At 48.9% G+C, this 19,966-nt stretch overlaps 1 protein-coding gene across 10 annotated transcripts in view; it reads left to right on the top strand.

The window, feature by feature from the left end:
• Positions 1-19,966, top strand: part of ATP2B2 (ATPase plasma membrane Ca2+ transporting 2) — a 385,217-nt gene that overhangs the window by 75,358 nt on the left and 289,893 nt on the right. For 8 of the 10 annotated variants that reach the window (XM_031009131.3, XM_031009128.3, XM_031009127.3 and 5 more), the window contains exon 2: positions 12,780-12,824. The exons of 1 other annotated variant lie outside the window; for it this stretch is intronic. The gene's annotated coding sequence lies outside the window, so the exon portion shown is untranslated. Of the gene's footprint in view, positions 1-12,779; positions 12,825-15,821; positions 15,918-19,966 lie in introns of all 10 variants that reach the window. One more of the 10 variants, XM_055383609.2, reaches the window with a different exon arrangement.

The raw sequence follows: 19,966 nt of genomic DNA, 5'->3' as shown, positions 1-19,966 counted from the left end.
CTGTCACCACAAAGAGGCCAGGACTTGCTCAGTGGCCGACCCTGTGCAGGGCTGTGTCCCCAGAGCCACCTGTAGAGGACCTGGCAGAGCTGGCTCATCCTCTTTAGATGCTAAGAGAAAGACCCAGGGCAGGGGAAAGGACCCACCCATGCCCAGTGTCCCTTTGTGGCAAGGCCAGAGCTCAATGCTAAGCCCTGCCAACTCCTCATCCAATGTTTACTCCAGCTTGCCACAGTCATTAACTTTGTCTCAGAGCGTTTCACCAGAAATTTGTGACGCACCTACTGTGTGCCAGGATCCCTGTGTAAGATCCCTGACTTCACTGAGCCTTAGAACAAAGACATACAGTGTAGGGACATTCCTGAAAACAGTAACTGTAACACATAAAGGCCCCATAGAGGATACTGGCCTGCCCCGGGGTGGCAAACTCAAATGTCTCCAGGGCCATGCTGATGTCATGCTGCGTGAAAACGGGGAGACGAGCAGCTGGGAGTGGCGGAGACTGCAGCCTCTCTATGGGAGTAGTCACACCCAGCACCAGAGTTGTTAATCTTGTGGGGAGTGTGAGATCCAGGAACCTGGTATTCCCATTTTTTAAGAAAGTACAGAAATCTACACTTTTATATGTCACTTTCCTAGCATTTAAAACTCTCTCCAAGCCCACCACAAAAAACCATCTGCAGGCTGGATTCAGCCCATGGCTCCTGCCCCACTGCTCCTCAGGCACAGAGAAGGGAAAATTTTTTCTAAAGTCACACAGAGATAGCAGTCAAGCCAAGCCTAGAACCTGAGGGTCCCAGTCCAGGCTGAGGACCTCCGGACCTGCTTCACATTAAGTTCAAAGCCCATTCTCTCTTCTGGATGTGCAACAATAGTTCATCTTTGGTAGCAACTCACTTTGGGTAAAGATAGCCCTCCTGAAACCTCTTTTATAAGAAACAAAACTGGGAAATTAGCAGCAAGCTATGTTAAATCTTCTGGCACTTTCCAAATATTGCTCTGATTTTAATCCTGATGCTATATTTGATATGGAAGCATTTCTGATCTTTCTTTCTTAGCATGTAGGGGACGCTGGCCTCCTTTCTAAGGGAGGAGGAGCCCATTGTATGGAACGCAAGTCTGTCTTCCAGGCTGCCAGGACTTGTGCAGGGCCAGCCTGGGATTGGGAGTGAGGGCCACTTTATATGGTCTGTCCCACCATGTCCACAGTAGCCCCCTTGCAAAGATCTCCCTTCCCAAAGCCTGGACCTCAAGTAGCTTGAATGCCACTGATTAGAGGGGTGGCAGCTTGATTAATAGCACAGGCTGAATGAGCTCAATTGGAGGCCTTGCTCTGCCACTTGCCAACTGTGTGATCTTGAACAAGTCATGTCACCTCTTTGAGCCTCAGGATTCCTCATCTGTAAAATGGGCTAATAATATTTATCCTAAAGGAAAGATGGACCTATCACTTGGCTATTAATAGTAATGTTAATTGCAACAAATCAACATGTAGTTCAGCCACATTCAGATATAAAAAGTGTTGAGCAACAACAAATTCTGCAAATGTTTTTTCTTCTGATTTATGCCTAGGTATTTAAGTAGCATTTTACTAAGTGCCAGATCCTGTACGAAACACTTTACAAATACTGACTCATTTAACCCTTGATACCACCCTCCCAGGTAGATGATACTTTACAGATTTACAGATAAAGAAATTGAAACACATAGAGTAAGTAACTTGCTCCAGGACACGCAGCTGGGCTGCAAACCAAGTTGTGTGGCTCGGGGTCTGTGCTCATAACTACTCCCTTCTATTCTGAAACACATTTTCCAATTTGGAATTGACCCACCAAAAGAAGAAATCATTGTTTCTCTACCCGAGGAAGTAGTTGAAAGACTGTGCCATCGAGAAACCAAAGACATGGGTTCAAATCACAGCCCTGCCTCCCACTGGCTGTGTGCTCACCACCCCCCACCCCCCGCCACAAACTTAGCCTTGCTTTCCTCATTGCCAAATTGGGCTAATAGCACTACCTACCTCTCAATTTGGAGAAACAAGGAGTCAACCACTGGGTGTGAAAGTGCTTTATAAAGTTTTAAGTGCAGTATAAATGCAGAGTATTAATAACAATAACTTCACCTGAGCCATTTTACAGATGAGGAAACTGGGGCTCTGGAAAATTAAATATGCAGGATCATAAAGCTGTGTTACCCAATAGCAAAGACATGGAATCAACGTAAATGCCCATCAATGGTAGACTGGATAAAGAAAATGTGGTACATATACACCATGGAATACTATGAAGCCATAAAAAAGAACAAGATCATGTCCTTTGCAGGGACATGGATGGAGCTGGAAGCCATTATACTCAGCAAACTAATGCAGGAATAGAAAATCAAATACCACATGTGCATGTTCTCACTTATAAATGGGAGCTAAATGATGAGAACACATGGACCTGTAGAGGGGAACAACAGACACTGGGACCTCTTGGTGGGTGGAAGATGGGAAGAGGGAGAGGATCAGGAAAAATAACTAATGGGTACTGGGCTTAATACTTAAGTGATGAAATAATCTGTACAACAAACCCCCATGGCACAAGTCTACCTACGTAACAAACATGCACATGTACTCCTGAACTTAAAAGTTAAAAATAAAAAATTTTAAAATGAAATTGTGTTACCACTCAAAGGTGGCCAGTGTTTAACTGTTGCCTGCTGCTGTCTGTGAGGATGGGGGAGACTCAGCCAAATCAGCAGGCGAAGAGCAACGCCCCACACTCCCAGCCATGGACGGACAGTGAGAGGTCAGTCTGTCCCCGAGGATAAGGGGTTTGTCCGGATGGCTTCTCCACTGGCTTTGCCCAGTCTTTGTCACAGATTTGGGTGTGTTTACAATCAGACACTAAGAGGCTCAGCCCTTCCACACGCACAGCATCAATACCCATGTGGGTTGTAAGAGGATTTCTGCTTTTGCGTTGCTTGGCAATATTTTGTTTAAATGAATTTATGCCAGAGATTAATATAGTTTGTGAGCTGAACTGCTTACTTGGCAGGAAGTGGGAAATAAAGAGGGCTTGAAGAGATTTGGTGTGAAAACAGCTTTTAGAATGAGCGCATGCAGGTGAAGCTTGGGCAGTGGAGCTGGACTCTGGAGGAAGGATCCCTGGGTTTCATCCCTACTCGGCCACTTCCCAGCTGTGGGACCCTCCACCTGCAACCAAACCTCTATGCCTCTGCCTCTGAAAAACAACAGCCTCTACCCACAGGGCAGGTGAGGATCGGCTGAGATGACGCCTGTGGTCTCCCAAGCACCGGAGAGGCATGTGGCACACGGAAGGCCCTCGGCGGGAAATGTGCCCTATCAACAAATGAATGATCAACACATCCTCCTTCTTTGTGGAGTCCATATGTGCGAGTTTGCCTCCTCCTTAAAATGTGTATACCCAGATAATGTATATACCCCGATCAATACTCATAGTGCTTTTGCGGTGATTTGCAGGCGTGTGCAGAGGGGGAAAACGGCAGTGGCCCGCAGCGCGTTCCCAGCGGAGGTCGAGCCGGGTGACGCTCTGCCTTCCTGCTTCAAGCTCGTCCCATAAGCAGAGGTGCCTTCTGCAGTCTGTGTAGTACCGCATATTTCCCCATCTGTGTGCTTTCTGTTGGTGGTTTTGCTGTTTGAAATGGCCCCGAAGCGTGGTGCTGCCGTGCTGTTTTGTGTTCCTCAGCCCAGAAGGCCCGGCTGTGCCCTACGGAGAAAACGGTGTGTTAGGCAGCTTCATCCAGGCGTGAGTTATGGTGCCGTTGGCCGGGAGCCCAACGTTAATGAGCCAACGATAGATATTAAATAAGGTATCTTTAAACAAACAAACAAACAATACTTAAAACAAGGTTATATACTGATCAGTTGGTGAAAATGTTGTGACCAGAAGTTCCCAGGAACCTGACCCTGTATTTCCTAGGAGCAAAGGTTCAGTGCTTGACAATTCAGCGCCCACGGTGACTTTATTGAGCAGAACTACCAGAAATAACGAGCATCAACTGTGTAACCACAGTCCCTACCATGGTGACTGCCTTTCTGCTTCCAAAGGGATGCAGGAAAGAGGTTGGTTTTGGGTTCACCCACCGTGGCAGTCGCTATGAGGAGCGACTATGATAAAGGCTGTGAAAGGAGATTGTAAACAGTGAAGTCCATGGGTCGGAATTGTGAATGCCATCACTTTCACTATTGCATGGACGCCCTACTACAGGTCCTGCGTTGAGGCCTGCCTCCGGTTGTAGGGCTGTGGTTGAGCTTTAGGGCATTAGGAGAGAGCTGCGAAAGGAGGCAGAGGATGTCCTAGAGGACTCCACAGGCATCTCTTCCCTGCACGTTAATCATTCGCCAGAGCTTGGAGGAGGGCTGCTCCTGGCTGCTGTTCACTCTGTGTCCACCACCCAGTCTGGCCACCATTGCCTCTTGCCTGGATGGTGGCATGGCCACCTCACTGCTCTCAGCCTCCCTCTGGGAGTCCTGCATCCACTCTCTACCCACAGCGGCCAGACTTCTCACCCTTCCACTGTACATCTGTTAATGGCTCCCCATTTTTCTCAGGAGAAAGTCCAAAGCCCTGGCCATGGGCCCTGAGGCCCTGGGTTGTCGGGCCTCTGCCATGTCTCTAGCTTCCTGTGAGGCCATGCAGGTCCCCGCCCCCTGCTCCAGCCACACTGGCTTCCCTGCTGGTCCTGGAATGTGCCACGCCCATCCCGCAATAGGCCTTTGCATTGCCCAGCCTCTCCCCTGCCCCCAACACCTGTACCTGCTCCCCACCTGTATAGCTTCGGGTCTCAGCTTGAGTCGCCTCCCTGATGACCCTGGCCCAGGATCATCACACAAAGTGGGCCCCATGATGTAGCCCCTCCTCCACCCCACCTTTTTTACAGAACCTATCTCAGGTGACATTTCCTACTTATATAAGTGACCATTTGATAAATGGCCATCAGACTGTGAAGGCCACGAGGTCAGACACTGGGTTTACCTTAGCTCACCACCACATTCCCAGAGCAGGGGAGAGGGCCTGGCACATGGTAGGTGCTCAATAAACATTTAGTAAGTGGAGAAATTCGTAATGAAGAAGATCCAGGCTCTTCCCTTGCGGTTCACCGACTGGAAGGACAGTAAGCTAGCATCTATTACACCCGACCTTGCACAAGGATCCAGCGAGGGGGAGAGGTCATTTTTCTCACATTTTGGAGGGTGATGAGGCTCAGAGAGGCTGAGAGAACTGGCCCAGGGTCACACAGCTAAGAAGTGGCAGGAGCAGGATCTGAACCCAGGACTGGCTGACCCAGGAGCCTCTCCCTCCTGCCCCTGCCCTGTCCTCCCATCTTTGTTTGTCCAGGCCTCCATATTACAGTTTTATATATGAAGGGAGGCATCCCTTAGGGTACTGAGGCCTTGACCTCATGTCACCAGTCTTTCCAATATTCTCTCCTTTACATAAGCTGGTCCCAAAGGCAGAGCGAGATGGAGCCCATGCTGATGCTGCCCCCGGGGACCACTTGCTTGTCTGGCTGGCTCTGGCACATCTCCTTGCAGGAAAGCACCCGCCTCTTAGAGAAGCCCAGTCAATCTGACAGATTCAGAACCTGCCGTCCACACTGTGGGGCATGGGGAAGCTTTGGCATCTGGCAGGCCTTAAAGGAGCCACAGGATGCTGGGAGGGTGAGAATTAGTTGACTCACCCACTCTTGTTTTACACATGGGGAAATGGAGGCCCAGAGAAGGGAGACAACTCATCCGAGTCTGGGGAGTGAGTTTCAAAAGCAAAATGAGAAGCCCAGGCCCTGGACTCCTGGGCAGTGTCATTTATGTTTGCCTCAGTGTCTCATTGGTAAATGAAAAGTATGTGTGTGTGTATGTGTGTGTGTGTCACTACCAGTCTATCAAGGTAACTGAAATATCACCATTCATTCTTTTTCTCATAGAGAACTTTCTGCTAGCTCTCTAAAGGAATGAAAATAACCTTCAGTAGGTAATGGGACAGGGAGAATCCTAAGTCATCAGCCAAATTATTTATTCATTGACATCTCCATCCATCCATTTATTCACTCATCCTTTTCTCCGTCTATTCATTTATCAGCCTAACTACCAATTCATCCACCAGTCCATCCATCCATCCATCCATCCATCCATCCATCCATCCATCCATCCCCTTCTCTCTCCATCTGTATCTCCATATATCCACTTTTCTTTCTAGCCATCCATTCATTCATCTATCCTTTCACCAGGTTCTCACTAAGCATCAATTCTGTGACCGGCTCTGTGGGGTAGAGATGAAAAGGCTCACTCAGTTGCAGCCCCTGCAGAGCCCCCAAGACCCTGGCGGCAGCAGATCTATGAGCCCACATTTCCCCCCACTTGTGAGGATCACACCAAGAGAGACATTCACATCCTGGCCTCACAAAGAAAAGAGATGGCAAAGTGGAAAAAGGCTGGAGTCCCCAACCCTGAGCCCTTTACCCTGCCTCAGTCTTTTATAACGAGGTGTGTGTGCTTGGGTAATGCCTCTCTCTTCTGGGACTCAGTGTACCCATCTCTGCTGTGGGGAGGTTGGACTCGATGAGAGTTTCCCAAACTCCAGTTGTTTCTTTCCCTCCCTCCACACCTGGAGATCAGAACACCTGTACTAAAAAGTACTGAAAATCTTTATTCAAATGAGCTCACTTTTTTTCAACCAAAATAAACTTATTTTAGAGTGAAACTTTATTGCTACCATAAATGGGGAAAAAATGGTAACAGCTGTCATAAATAGAAAGTAACAATTTAAAAAAACTTTAGAAAAAGAAGGCAGACTGCTGATGCTATTAAATCCTGGGTGGATACTGCATCCTACCAGTGGAGGTCTGCTCCCCTTGTTTAAGAGAGAATTTAGCAAGCGTCGGGGAGGTGTTAAACATACAATACGTGCACTAAACTCAGACTTTCTCCTTGGAGAGGTGTCCCAGAGTGTGCCTCCCATCCTTGGGTGGCAATGGGAGGGGGTCCCTGCTGAAGGGTCCCTGAGTGTGGGGGCACCACTCCCACCACAGAGGGGTAGCCCTGGCTGCATCCTGGCCACTCTCCTCCAAGCCTTCTGAATACACTCTGGGCCCGGCCCCTCTTGAAAACTCAACACCTCCCCCTCCTCCACAAACCGCCTGAGAAGCCAAGGGTCAGGAAGCCATGATCCGGATTCTGTAACTCAAACCGGGGAGTATCTGCGTCAAATCCTGGCGGAGTAGGAAACCAATATGGGAATCTGAAGCCATCCCATTCAGTAGCTCAGTGGGTGCCAGGGGCAGCCCATCACTCAGAGAAGGCCCTGACCCTTTCTTATCTCCCCTGCAGCTGCAAGACTCCTCCCCCTGGCTCCACCACCCCTCACCTTCTCACTCTTGACCCAGGCCCCCGAAGCCCATGACAGCATAGGGTCCCAAGGTATGGCATTTTTGAATGTCCCTGGGGCACTATCAAGTATAACCAGGAAAAAAAAAATGTGTCTCTTAGCTAGGTCAATGCCTTAAGTACCCACAGACCGTTCATTCACCTGCAAGGCAGGTGGCCTCGTGCAGCCAGAGACCTTGTGTAGCCAGAATACCCTGTCCTCACCTCTGAGTTTCTGGGGCCTGCTGAACCTCCTGCAGCAACACTGACATCAATGGTATTATTTACTCGAAAAATTGTTCCATTTTGGATTCAGATTTCAGAAGGACATTTGAAATACCAAAGCTGCCGCCAGCTCTGTTAAGGACACAGAAAGGCCCGCTTTCCCATCTGGCCTTGGCTCCAGCCTGGTGCCATGATGGGGGTTGGGTATCTTTGCACCACCAAGCCCCCACCCCCACATCTGAACAGCCAAGCCAGAAAAGTCCAGAAAAAGGAAAACATTTAAAAAACACAACATTGGGCTTTGCCTTAGAAAGTGCTTTTCCTCTTTAGTTAATAGTTACAACCTCTTATATGGGTCTTACAACTCATTCATTCATGCATTCATTCATGCATTCATACTCATTCATTCATGCATTCATACTCATTCATTCATGCATTCATTCATTCCACCAGGGCTGATGTTTGACTGACAAGCAGGGTCAGGAAAGCCCTGTTGGTTATTTATAGCTAGTGTCCCCCTTGGCACATGACAAGGCCATGCTGCTTGCTAAATACTTAAAACCTCACCCCTGTGTTCAAAAACATTGATTGAGCACACAGTGACATTTCAGGCGCTGAGATTGTCAACCCCTGGGACACACCAGTGTCCAGGCACAGTCCCTCCTTCAAGAGCGTATGGCCACCACAGGCAGAGACACACCCACCAATGCAACACAGGGATTCTTGTGATGGAGACCCAGACATAGCACCTGTCCTGAGAGCTGGAAGAGGCAGGGGGGCCTCATATCTTGGCCAGAAATAAAGGAAAGACATTTTGGAAAAGTTACTGAGGGGGTGAAATTCCACACCTTAGACTTACTAACTCTCTGAATGACAGAGCAGGAAGGTACCTGAGAGATCTTTGAGGCCACCATTCCCCAAAGTATATTCTAAGGAATGCTAGTTTATTCCAAAAAAGTTTTCAAGGTCAAGTTAATATGGGAAATACTGGGTCAAACCAAACTAAGCTGGTTTCTATGATGCAGGACTTATCAGAGCCTTAGTCATTGCCTTGTGAAATCTACAAGGGGGATGGGAGCTACAGGAAGCTTCTTGAAAGACTAGTGCTCCCCAGAGCTCACTCCGAGTGACCCTAAGCTAGTCCAACCCTTTTTCCACAGACAAGGAAACTCGGGCCCCAAGAGCGGCTGGCATTTGCCTAACATCTCACAGGGAGTAGAGGGTGGAGTTGGAATTAGAACCCAAGGCTTCTCCCTTGGAAGCAGCTGTTTAGGGCATGTTGTTTGGGCCTTGGGTGCTGCTGGCACATGAGAAGAATGAGGTTCACGTGGGCTGAAGCAATCCTGGGAGGCTTCCTGGAGGAGGCAGAACTTGTGGAAATCCTGGGGCTCCTGGAGCCAATGACTCTTGACTTTATTGACTGAACAGTGGTATCACGGAGAACCAGGTACATACTGGAACCTCATTGCCACCCAATTTTCTAGAGAGACCTTCAGGATGCAGGCAGGCCTTCCACCCAAGGAGATTAGTCCCTGAACTTTCGAAGGATAAAAGTGCTTGGAGGTGTATTTTCATCTTCAATGAAGCCTCTCTGATTGCCACCCCAAGTTAAAATGATCCCTTGCCTCCACCCCTGATTTCTTCCCTTCCATTCTTCCTTTCAAGTTTTGTTTTCGGGCTGTGTGAGATCCTCACTAGTTTATAAACCATTTGAAAGTAGAATGGGTGGTTTACTCTTCCTTGTTTGGTTGTTGATCAAGAACTCAGTCACCAGTTAGGCACGGTGGCTCAGGCCTATATTCCCAGCACTTCAGGAGGCCAAGGTGGGAGTATTGCTTGAGCCAGGAGTTCGAGACCAGCATAGCAAGATCCCATTTCCACAAAAAACATTTTTAAAAAATTAGCTGGGTGTGGTGGTATGTGCCTGTACTCCCAGCTACTCAGGAGGCTGAGGCAGGAGGATCACTTGAGGCCAGGAATTTGAGGTTACAGTGAGCTATGGTTGCACCACTGCACTCCAGCCAGGGCAACAGAGAGAGCCCCTTCCTCAGGGAAAAAAAAAAAAAAAAAAAGAACTGACCAAGGCCAGGCAGAGTGCTCAGTGTTTTCCATACATCCTTTCCTTACCTTCACCACAGCCCTCTGCAGGAGTTGTTTCTACCCCCATTTTATGGAAGAGAAAACTGAACCTCAGGAGGCTGAAGTGACTTGCTCAAGAACATGGGCCAGGAAGCTATGGAGCCGAGATTCAAGCCCAGGCGATGGTTTCCCTTTGCTGACTGACCTGTGAAATTAGGCCCACCTGAGTCATGGATAATCCCACGGGCATCCTGCTCTTCTGGGGCAGTGGCTCACTTGAGCCCTGATCCTGATTAAAGCCTCTGCAAGGCCCCCAGGCCATGCTTTGAGCTCAGCCGCATCTCAGCTGGTTGACTGTAAGAGGATCCAGGGTGAGAAGTGCGGTCACCTGCAATTTAGAAGGGCAAGAATCATAGATTCCAACAGCTAGGATGGCTTCAGCCTCCCGCATCCACTGCCTGCTCTGCGTGGACTTGCCCCTGGCCTTCTGGGGTCCCAAGCTCAGTTACTCACATATCATTCCAGAACCATCTATGTTAGAAGTCAGGGGATTTTTCCAATTTCACCAATTACTTTCCATCCCAGGCCTTCACCTTTATTTATGGACAGAAAAACCTGGATGCAGAGTTCATGGCTGCTGTCAATGCAGATGAAATTTTAACAGTGGTGACATCCAAGAACCATCCTCCTCACAGTCCTGGTTTAGGCCAGGGGCTGGGGTCTACTTTCTTCCATAATTAAAAATGCACTAGTGAGGACAGATTGCTCATCAATCTTTCATCCCAACAGTCCCCGTGGAGAAGATGGGGGCACCGCTGATAAAGACAGGCCTGGCCGCCCACAGCTCTAGGATGACACTACAGTCTACAGGAGTTCAGGGCCTTGGGTAGGGAGCAGGTGGGCCCAGGGGAGCCTGGGGGGGGGGGGCCCTGGAGCACGGCTGGAAGGTGCTGGGCGTGACAGGTGGCCAGTTTTCAGCTTTCTGCCTCATATGGGCATCAGGGAGACATCAGGAAGAGGCCCACAGAGGGCCAGCAGACGAATGTGTGGAGCAAAACAGTCAGAGGGTGTCTCAATGACCGTGCAGCTAGTGCTGCTCCAGATAAAGCTTAATGGGGCGCTGCGTGTGAGGGCTTCTGCACAGGGCCAGCCCGGGAGCACAGCCTGGTCAGCGATGCTAGTTGTTCTTATCGTCATGTTGACGTGGTTGCTTCTGTGCTGTGAGTGCCATGTAACTTCTCTGGGACTCAACTTCCTCATCTGTAATGTGGGAGTAATAGCAGTGCCCGCCTCATGGAGTTGGAATGAGGAGTAAATGCTCAGGTGTTTTAGATTTTAGCTTTGTGCCTGCTCAAAGGAACCCCTCCAGGTTGGCCTTATTAGTAAGATTGCTATTGTCAAAGGGAGCTAACTCCCCATCTCCTAACATGGCCGCAGCCTCATGGATCCCAGGCCAGAAGGAAGGGACAGCCTGGTAAGCAAACAAAACACTGGCACTGCCACTCCCTGGCTGTGTGGCCGCTGCAAGCTCCACCCTTCTCCTGACCTCAGTTTCCCCATCTATACAAAGCAGGTGCTGGAGCTGACGATCACTTCTAGCTCCAGGTTCCAAGAAACCCTGCATTTGGCTGCCTCTTGTCGGGCTCGTGTTTTTCCCAGAAAAGATTTGGGGCGGGGAGCTCTGGGGCTCCCAAGCTGGCCCCGTGACTGCTCTGTGTTGGCCTCGTGGCTGTGGGTTCCCTGCAACTCTGCTCCTGGATCTCTGTGAACTCTGGGATGGGCTGTTTTTCTGGGAAGGGGACAGGCTGGCTCAACAGTGGGAGGAATTTGAAGGGTGTGCAGTAGAAGAGAACAGGATGGAGGGAGGGGGAAGGGAGGATCAGGGCCCAGCAAGCTCCAGGTGCTAAGGTGAGGGTAGCAAGGGTGGGGTGCCAGAGGACAGAGCAAAAGCTCAGGCTCAGGCCAGCTGAGCAGCACAGCAGGGCTCAGGAGGGCTTGGCACCAAGTGCCCAGTGCCATCTCATAGTCAGTGAGGTAGAATGGAGCCTTCAGACACTTCTCAGGACCTGGTTAGCCCTGGATTGGGGCCTGAGGGTGTGAACCCTGTGAGTGAGTAGGACACAGGTAGGCAGGGCTACTGTGCCGGACGCCTGCCATTTGCCCCTCAGGATCTGCTCAGCACTGGTATCCTGCCTGCTGTGTGTCCAGGGAGGTGGCTGGTAGGGGCTGCACAAATGGGCTCCCTCTCCCTCTGGCTTCATGTTAGGTTTGGCCAATGAGAAGCTCTGGTGAGATATAGAGTGACCGGGAGAGAAGTTAGAGTATGTGTAGCCTCCCAACTCCCTCCCTCAGGGTCAGGGTACCTTGGGCTGGCTGGATGCTTTGATCACAGGTGACAGCTCCCATCAAGCATCTGCTCTGCACAGCCCTCTCTGGAAGCCACCCCATCCTCCCATCTCCTTCAGGACTAGGGGTGCGGGAAAGGAATCCCCGCTGCTTTCACTTGTCCCGGGAGCTGCACCGTCCTTCCAGGTTTCCCTACTCCTGCCACACCTTTGTAGAGTTCCTCCCTTAAACCCTCCTCAAATGACAGGGATACCCCCAAGTCCCTGACTGATTCAGTCCCCAGAGCCACAGGCCAGGGATATTGCAAAGGGCCCCAACCCCAGACTTTGCCCAGAGCCTGACTTTACCTTCTCACCCTTGATTTCTCTAAGGGACAAGCCCAGCCGTCTTCCTCCAGAGTTCCCAGTTTGTATGTCTGGATCCAGCAAAGAGGGGAGGATGCCCAGCCAAGCCTGGGAGATTTGTCTCCAGGAAGGAGGCGCAACTGAGCTGTGCAGGTCACAGCATCAGACACCAGAGCAGAGGGGAGCCCATCCTGCTGGCACCTGGCCCAGAGGTGCAGCCCTCCCCAGCGGAGCCAGAAAGCCTGACTTTGCATGAAATCCTCTGGTTTCTATACTGGGATTGGCTCAAACAGTAGGTTTAAAACTGTTTCAGTCAGATCTGAATCCCTGGCCCCCAGTTTGTGACTTGGAAAATACAAGCCCCCTTAACGTGCTTTTCTGCTCTCGTTTTCTCTTAGGGTTCCCTGCACTTAGAGCGTGGACTGTGAACCCCCAAGCAGATGGTGAGTGTGAGAGCCATGAGCCCTGGTTCACCTGGGGGCACCCGTAGAAGCCCACTAGCATCTGTGTGCACCCAGAGCTTCTGGCAGCCTTGATTTAGAAACGCCCAGTTTGCAAACCGCCTCTCTGCGAAATCATCCACCCCAACTACCCAACACCCAGCCTCCCTAGCCCACTTCCCAAAACTGAAGCCCTCAGCAGTGGCTTTCAAAAACTCCTTCTATTAGTAGAGGAGGAGTAAAGGCAGAAGCAGGTCTGAAAGCTGCAGTTCGGGCTTATTTCCAGCCGGTGACCGCCTCCCCTGTCCTCGCAGCGCCTACGCATTGCCACTTTACCTTGGTGTGATATTCCACCAAAAGAGAAGTGCGCTTGGCTTACTAAATGTCCTTTTGAGATAAAGAGCAATATTCCTGTGTGGGCTCTGTGGCTGTCATATCTGTTATTTACACGTCAGTATCTTTTAACGCCATCAGATGGTTTTTCAATTACTATCTCCCTGAGGTCAGTCCACTGAGGGGCGTTTTCGGTTTGAAGCCTTGAGAAGGGGAAGCCTGGATGGGGCCTGGGAGCCTGCAGAGGTCCTTGGAGCTCACTGGCCTTTTGAATTGAGCTAGCTCTGGGGCCACAGTCTTTGGCCCCTGTCTTGGGTTGATGGGGCCACTATGGGCTAGCCTGAAACCCTCACCATCATGGTGTCCCTGAGAAAACAAGCTTGAGGCTCTGAACCATCTGTTTACAAACAAGTCTTAGGAGACACAGCCACTTTACCCTGGGGGACTATCTGGCAGTTCTCTGGAATGGGCCACAGAGGATCCCCTGCCAGTGGCTCCTGGGTGGCGTTTCCCTGACAGCCTTGGGGGTGGGTGTGTGTGGAACTGGCTTCCCTCCTAGGCTGAATTAGCCACTGCTCCAAGGTTTGACAAGAGAGAGCCTGCCCCACCCAACACCCCCTCCCTGCAAACCTGTCACAGTGCCCAAATCACCACCGTGCTTGTCACTCCTTGGAAGAGGATGGGGAAGAAACCTTGAAAGCTTCCATCAAAATATCATCTATAGGTTAGCTGTGGTTACTTCTAAGTTTAGAGATTATGGGCAATTTGGGTTTTCTGTGTTTTCTAAGTTTTACGTAATAAGCACATGTTTCTTTCATGGTTTTTTCCCAAGTGCTCTCTGGGGAGGTCTAGAAACCCATGGGCATACATGTGTGTTGTAGTAGTGATCTGACCAGATTGGCTCCAGAAGACAGCAGGGCTCTGGGAGCTGGGGCGTGGGTACCTTTTGGTGGAAAAGCAAAAGGTGATGCTGGGGAGAGACTAAAGAGCTGGCAGGGGCGAAGCATGCTTCCTCCTCCGATTTTGCTGCTGCCGTGAGCTAAAGACCCAAAGCATGATAATTTTCTGAAAATAATGTGGACTTGATCTGTCACTTCTGTTCCACTGCTCATCACCTCGATAGCCTTGTCTCTTCCTCTCCACACTCAGCTCCTCCCAAGGCAGGGCCTTGTCTCCTTGTTCATGCCTGGGGCTCAGTGAGGTGCTAATTTGCGTGGGAACTGGTATTTGCCGTGCCCTACCATGTGCCAGGCACGGTACTAAGGTTCACCTCTTACATAGGTTCATCCTGAGAACAAGACGCAATGATTATCCCCGTTCTGCAGGCGAGGAGACTGAGGCTCAGAGAAGTGAAGTGACTTGCTCAAAGTCACTTGACCATTAAGACGCAGGACTGGAACCCAGTCCATCTGACTTCAAATACCTTGTTTTGCCACCATATCCCTGCAGAAATAACCTTACGTTTGTAAAAGACTGGACAATGGATAAAATAATGTATTCATAATTTCACTTCCCTGCCATGGCATGTTTGCGGTATTTTTGCTCTCCTTCCTGCTTTTATCTATATATGTATTTTCTTAGACACAGTCTCATTAGTGCATCCTTGTCTGGGCTGTTACACAGCTGTGGCTATTCTAGTGGGGTCAACACAGCGATAAGGGTTTGTGTCCCAGATGAGCAAATGGCCAGGTGGGCATGTTGGCCGTCACCTGGTGAGGGCCAGGTGGGCCACACCAGCTCGTGCTCCCTTGGGGCACACGCCAGCTTTGCGTCTTCCTGGTCCTGCACACTCATGTTGCTGGCAAGATGGGAAGGCAGAACAGGACACCAGGGCTGGATCTGGGAGCCGTCCTGCTGCTGCCCTGCTCAGCAGCTTGTCCCTGCGTGAAGACCAGCACTCTCAGACCCTCTGGAATAACGGCTAAGCTCTTGGTCTTTGGAGACAGGCAAAACTGAATTTCAATCCTGACTGCTTCCTTCTCAAGCTATGCATGGCCTTGGGCATGTGGGTGACTCTACCCGTTTGTGCCTTCATTTCTTCACCTGTAAGATGGGTGTCCACTCCACAGAATGCTGAGAAAACAGCGAGGCCACCTCCTTTCCTTCCCTTCCTAAGTAAACAGGCTTTCACCTGAAGGGCAACTTCATTTTAGCTGGGGATGGCTGTCACTTTCTTGTATTGACTATAGGCAGGTAGACTGGGTTTTATTTTGTTTGTTTCTTTTTATTTTATCTAAAATTATAACAGAAACCCTGGGAATCTTTTAATATGTGTGATGAGAAATTGTTATACCCCTGAAAGTGGCATAACCTACTAGAAAGTTTTAAAGGCTTTTAAAAAGTTTCCTCTTTCAAAATATAAGGAACTAGTAATTTCACTTCTAGGACATTTGCCCTGAGGAAATAACCCAAAATGTATACAAAGATTGATCTACAAGGATGTGTATCACAGCAGTATTTATATTAGTTAACAATAGGAAACAATGCCAATGGCCAGCAGCAGGGAACTGGGAGTCAGTAGTGGCAATATAGATCGCAGAAGGAAGATTCTGGGCAGCCATCGAAACTGTTTGAGATGAATTTTTAATAATGGAGGAGAAAATGTTCACATTTCAGTATTAAGTGAAAAGGCAATTTGCCAAAATTAAACTGTATTTTTTTAAATAGGTAGACAAAAACAGAAGTAAGCAAGAGAGAAAGAAGTGGGGAGAGAGAGAAAGAGAAGATAGAAGAAACAGATACAAAAGTGTGGGAGGATAACAGGTGACTTGTTTTTTTCTTTGTGCTTTTCTGCACTTTCTAAATTTCCCCCAGTGGAATGTTCACTGTTTATATAATCACAAAGAGGAGTTAGAGTTAAGAAAAAATCCTCTGCCCCCACCAATGTGTGTGTGTGTGTGCGTGTGTGTGTGTGTGTATGCATTTTGCTAGTCAGCTGTATAAGAAAAATGGTTATGTTGGCACTTTTCATTCTAAAGTGCTCTTTTTCTCAAAAACAAATTTTTTTATTCAAAGCCAAGGTCAATGTCACATAGTCTTCCTTCTGTCCCTGGAGCTGCAGTTCTGAGGGAGCTGGCTTTGGGGCTGTATTCATGTATTCATGTTAGGGCTGCCATAACAAAGTGCCACAGACTGGAGGGCTTAAACGACAGATTCATTTCTCACAGTTCTAGAGGATAGAAGTTTAAGACCAAGGTGTTGGCAGGGCTGGTTTCCTCTGAGTCCTCTCTCTTTGGCTCCTAGACAGCTGACTTCTCCTATATCCTCACCTCCCGAATATGTCTGTGCTCAAATTTTTTCTTATAAAGACACCAGTCAGATTGAATAAGGGCCCACCTTAACGACTTCATTTTAACTTAATCACATCTTTAAAAACCCTATATCCAAATATAGTCCCATTCTGAAGTGGCAGCTGTTAGGGTTTCACCATATGAATTTGGGGGACACAATTCAGGCTATAACAGGGACAGCTTGTTCCTGGCAACTGAGACCATTTATTTTGCAGAGCACTGAACTTGGAACTGTAGTGGGATCAGGGGAGGGAGGTAAGTGTGGAAGGAAAACTCATGTCTCCATCCTTAATAAATCTCTGGAGAGGTGTGATGCAGACACCTAAGTAGGTGGTGCACTTGGTTACCACCTTACCTTCCCAGCAAGACCCAGAAGCAACAGTACAACCATCCCAGCTGAGCCCATCCACCACAGAGTGGCTGCTCAAGGCCATAGCAAAATAGTTCATCCTGAAAACATTAATTTTACTAAGAAACTCTCATGAAGTGAGAAGAAGTGAGTTAGAGATAAACAATTTGATAGTTGAAATGGGCTTCTGGACATTAAAATCTGAATATAAAAAATAATTTTTCTTAGCATCAACTCCAAAGTGATTTTGATTTATAAAATCAGTGGTGGAGAGAAGGACTAGGATGAGCAAGTTGGATGTGGATGGTGATGGTTGCTGAGTTTAGCAGAAACAAAGCTTCACCTCTGTGGACCTTGACACTGGCTTAAAGGTCCTTCTGTCCCTTGTCAGCTGACCTTCTTAGATCACTGTGGGTCAAAACCACTCTGAGGGGCTGGCCGTTGGACTGTTGGAGCTCAGTATAAGGTGAGAGTGTGGCAAAGTTACCCTCAAATATCTCTGCAAATGTCTTGCTTCGTGTCTTTGCCTAAATCCAAAACTTGGAGTCATCCTTGACCCTCCCTTCATTTCTGCTCATGTCTTGACTGTCATTGTCTTCTATCTACTCCTGGGGACATCACAAAATCCAGGTCACCACCATGTCTTGCCTAGACCACTGGGTCAGCCTCCTGGTTGCTCCCGCTCCTACACCTGTCCCTGATCACCCACCCCATGGCAGCAACCAGACAGGTCCTTTGAAAACACAGATCTGCTCGCATCACTCCCTGACTGTAACCCTCCAGTAGCTTCCTGATGTCCTGAGGCTAAAATCCAAGCTCTCCTGACAATAGTGGCTTAGGGTGCTTCCTGCCTTCACCTCTGGCCTCTGATCCCACCAGCCCCCTGTTCTCTGTGTCCAAGTGATGCTCAGCTTCCGTGTCTCCAATGCTTCTCACTCTACTCACAGGGTAGAATCCAGGACCGTGCATGAGATCCTGGAATTGAGGGGACAGTTGATTGAGAAAACAGCCCCATGACATATGACAACTTGGTTTCAGCATTTTTCTCTTATTCTCTTATAGCAAATTCTCTTCTCTCAGCAGCTTTTCTGGGAGACTGAAAATTGGTCACTATTCCTAGAGGTCTACTTGGTACTGACTCTTTATTTCTTGCCTAAATGTCTTGGGACTCCGTGCTCTGGTAGATGTTAGCAAGGGAGTCAACCAAATAAAGTCCTGTGGGCCTGCTTCCATTCTGCCTCTCATAGAACCCTCACAGCCACTCTGGGACATAGGTCAGTGGTATTACCATTATCCCCACTCTACAGACAACAAAACTGAGGCACAGGGAGGGGAGGCCACTTGCCAAAGCTCACCCAACTACGGTGCGGGAGAAAAGATTAAAACTCAAGTCACGAGACTGCAAATTCAATGTATTTTTCTCATTTGTGTTTCTGTGTTTAATCTTGTGATTTTTGAAGGAAATGACCTGGCGCATTGTGCTTTCAGAGCATCTGTTTGTTACCTACTAACAAAGCACTTTTTCTCTTGAGCTCAAGCTGTTGAAACTGCACAGCCCTACAGCGATTCCTGCCACATCTGTGTAAATAAATCCTTATAACAACCAGCTGGAAAGCAAAACGTTCCATGAGGTACCAGATCATTTATATGATACCTCTTCCAGCTGGCCAGTTTTCTTTGTGGCATGTAATTTATTCATTCATTCAGCAAATACTTACGGAGCCAAACACTAGGAATACAGCAGTGAACAAAGTAGACGTGGTTCCTGCCTTCAGGGAGCTGACATTCTCCTAAGGGAGACTGACAATAATCAAATAAACAAATGCATATGTAATATGCCGTAAAGGCTGTCAAGGAGAATACAGCTGGGTGAGAGGAGAGAGGGGGAGGGGCTACTTTATATAAGGTGCTCAGGGAAGGCTTCTTGGAGGAGGTGACCTTTCAGGCTGGAATGAGGGAATGAAAACCAAGAACAACATTCCAGGGAAAGGGACAAGCAAAAGCCTGAGGCAGGCTGAAGCTTGGGATGTTTGGGGAACATCAAGGAAGCCAGGAAGGCAAAGGACAGCACAGGGGAGGGAGAAGTGAGCGGTGAGGTCAGAGAGCTGGGTAAGGGGCTGTGCCTTAATTCCAGGGGAGGTGGGGCACTCGAGGGTCTTGAGTGGGCTGGGTGGGGGATACAGGCTCCCCAAGCTGCTGTTTGGAGAGTCTGCTGCAGGGGGCAAGGGCAGAAGCAGGGAGAATGTTACCATTATCCGGGTAAGAGATGATGGCAGCTGGGCCAGGACAGTGGCAGTGGAGGAGAGAAGTGGCTGTGTTCCAAACAGCTGTGACAGTTGAGCTGACCTGACCTACTCTCACACTGGGGGTGAGATTAGAAGGAAAAAGAAGAATCAAAGGTGATGGGGTGTGTTTTGACACCAATGGTGTTTTATAAGTCATCAAGGGCACTAATCACCCAGAGCTAATGCAGACCCCACAAGTTAAAGGGCACAGTCCGCAATAAGACTGCCCCCACTTAGACGCCAACTACCAGGAGGGTCCTCAAGCTGCCTGCAGTTCTGACCAGCTGGCAACAAACTCAGGGGTTCCCACAACCCCCTCTGGTTTGATAATTCACTAGAATGACTCACCAAACTCAGAGAAGTGCCGCTTTGATGATTACCATTTTGCTATGAAGGATACAAATCAGGACCAGCCACACACAGGGTGAGGTCTGGAAGGGCCCTGAACACAGAGCTCCCACACATTTTTCAGGGCATGAAATCAAGGCACATCACCTCCCAGGAACATCATTGTGTTCACCAACCAGAAACTCCACTGAGCTTTGGTGTCCAGAGTTTTTATTAGAGCCTCATCACATAGACATGATTGATTGAATCATCAGCCATGAGACTGAACTCAATCTTCAGCCCCCTCCCCTCGGCAGAGGCCAGGCTGGCTCAAAGCCCCAACTCTGTAACGGCATGGTTGTTCCTTCTGGTGCCCAGCCCCCATCCTGACTCATCTCATCTCTTAGCATAAAGTCTAAGGGGTTCATGAATAACAAAGATACTCCTACCATGTGGGAATTTCCAAGGAGTTAGAGTTTGCCTTCCAGGAACCAGGGACGAAAGCCTGTCAAATTTTTATTATACAACCATATAACCAGTTGGAGGCTGGTGCTATTTACT

This window comes from Gorilla gorilla, chromosome 2 (assembly GCF_029281585.2).
Source record: "Gorilla gorilla gorilla isolate KB3781 chromosome 2, NHGRI_mGorGor1-v2.1_pri, whole genome shotgun sequence".
Classification (NCBI taxonomy): domain Eukaryota; kingdom Metazoa; phylum Chordata; class Mammalia; order Primates; family Hominidae; genus Gorilla; species Gorilla gorilla.
This window is presented reverse-complemented; position numbering and strand designations above follow the sequence as displayed.